Genomic DNA, 2,726 nt, shown 5'->3' with positions numbered 1-2,726 from the left:
AACAGCCCAGCGGAATTTACTTGTTTTTCGAGCCCCGTTATAGGTTCTATCCATATATGTGTTGATCGACAACTCATACTTGATCCAGTTGATTTTTTGGAATTTAGAGAATACCCCAAATGAATTTGACTTTAGTCCTTTTTTTTTTTCCTGAAGTAACTCGCATCAACCTATAGATTTCAGAGGGTCCGTAGTACTTGAAGCACTGGAGTGCTCCAGTAGCCGGGAAGGAGCCTAGAAGTGCCTACTACGACACCACACTACACTTTACTCTAAACATTTACAGAGCTAACCCCTGTCCGGTGCTTGGTAGAGCTAAGGGGGCTTCAATCCTTACTCCAGGCACATTTGAAATCGAAACCTACTTCCCAACCCGGGTGTTGACAACATAGGCAAGATAACCCAAACACCCATGATAAACATATTGTTGAGCCCTAGCTACAAAATAAAAACACTCTCCATAAATAATTGGTTCTCACCAACTTGGGTTTCAAACTACCACTCACTGACCCTCACAGCAAACCATCATGCCAAACCTGCTCAATTGGTCTATCCCTACTATCATGTACACATCCCTCATGGGGATAAGGATTAGGTCAATCAGGTAAGACACCCCAAAAATCTCGAAAACACAAACTCGATACACACTCAATGCATAAAATCGATGTTCGTTGGCGATAAAAACCCACAACAGACACTCCAACTCTCCAAGAGTCGTATCAAAACTCCTACTGAAAGACTGAGACACAAAAAACCGACTCACAACCAAGTGAAATAGCACAAGAGTAGGCAAGAAGTTCACTAAGAAGGTACCTAGCATAATCATTAACATAATTATACCATAAAATAATTGACAAAATAATAGATGAAAACATACAAGTAACAACGTCTGGTGCCGCCATGGCCTACTCCGCTATGAGCTACAAAGCACGAACCGAGCCCTCAGGGGCTCCGCCTAGCCTTGGAGTCCATCTGTGATCCTCAAAGTAGCCGGTGTTGGAGCCTGTATCGGTCTCACTGTAAGCGAGGGACAACCGGCCTTCACATGGCCCTCCTACCACATGTATCGGGGCCGCTGACGAGAATCTCTAACAATATGGCCCTCCCTACCACATGTATGGAACTTAGAAGAAGATCGACAACTACCCTAACGAACCTTGCGGTAGTTGCCACAAGTACGAACCCTCTGTCCCCCAGATCATGAATCAGCATGCTTAAACCATTTCAATGAAGAATGTGACTGATCGGGAGACTAACGTTGCTCCCTTGTTTGGGTCTCTTTATCAATGTATCACCTCTTCATGGCATACTGAAGCTCTACGAGGGTACTATAATTCTAGGTGGACACAAATTTTGTATAGTGGTCTTGAGCATGCTCAAGTACCTCATCATCCGTGCCTTCTCCGAAGCAGCAAGCTCGGGACAGAATAGGGTCCTCTCGGTAAACATCTTGGTGATCTCTGTCACCTTCTCAGTCATCTGTCTCAAATCTAGGTACTCCTGAGCCAATATCTCCCTCTCCACCAGGGGGACATGTATTGTGCGGAACATCTCCAAGAACTACTCCTATGTAACAACAACCCTCTACTCACGAGTATAAGAATCGGTTACCCATCTCTACCAATCCTTCGTGCCTAGCCAGAGAAGGTTACGACACACTTAACCTTCTAGTTATCCGGGCAAGAACATGTAAAGAAGCAACCCTCCACATCAGACAACCACATCATCGTCACTATTGGTTCCTTGACCCCCATCAAACTCCGAGGGCTTCATGTTGTCGAAGTCTCGAGATTGGAATGATCTCTCCTATGAATCCCAGCAGCAACAACATCCATAGTAGCCACATCAACATCAACTTCAATGAGGGAAACATAGAAACCATCAAATAACTTAATCATAGTGGTCTTAATAAAATCAAATAGCTCCTGAATAAAACCCCGAACATCATTAGCCACCTCAGTGGCAATCACCTCTTGTGTTTGGTTGTTAGTCAACATTGGCCAATCATGGCCACCCGCTCCGGATCCAGAACCAGATCCTCTCATGAACACCATAGGAAAAAGAACTAAAACATATCAGAAATTCCATAATTCATACATCGCAAATAGACCAAACCCTAGGGGTTTGTGATTTCATTGCCACATGTACGGGTCATATGTTTCCAGTAGTATAGGCTTACACTACCTTCTACACTACCCGTATTTGTCTCAATGGATCATCACAAACTGCCCGAAAACAAACCCACAACTAGGATACACATACACCCTATCCTTACTCTCTTAAGAGTGGGTAATCATTCCTCCACTGGCCCGTTACACCCACATACTCACGCATGAAACTTCCACCAACCCTGCAGCTGCTCATGCATGCTAATCATACATAACGCTGGATTCCATAGACAATCAAATACTTGATTCTACCCTAAGCCTAAAACTAAACAAGGAACATGAAATAAGACTAAATCAATCATTCTCGGGCTATAGAATCTTATTTATGCATAACTCTGATACACATACTAGGCGACTACAATAATGATGTCAATTTCATCTAACATACAAGAAGTCCTCCTAGCCTATCATGCACCATACATCAGGAGATCCTATCATGTAATTCTTGAAGATCCATAGCCTAACACTAACATGCAGTTCTATCATAATCATCAATAACAAATAACAGTGGGGGTAAATTTGGGTAAACTTGCTTGCTCTGGCTGACCGTACACATCT

This window comes from Lactuca saligna, chromosome 3 (genome assembly GCF_052625555.1).
Source record: "Lactuca saligna cultivar CGN05327 chromosome 3, ASM5262555v1, whole genome shotgun sequence".
NCBI lineage: Eukaryota > Viridiplantae > Streptophyta > Magnoliopsida > Asterales > Asteraceae > Lactuca > Lactuca saligna.
This window is presented reverse-complemented; position numbering follows the sequence as displayed.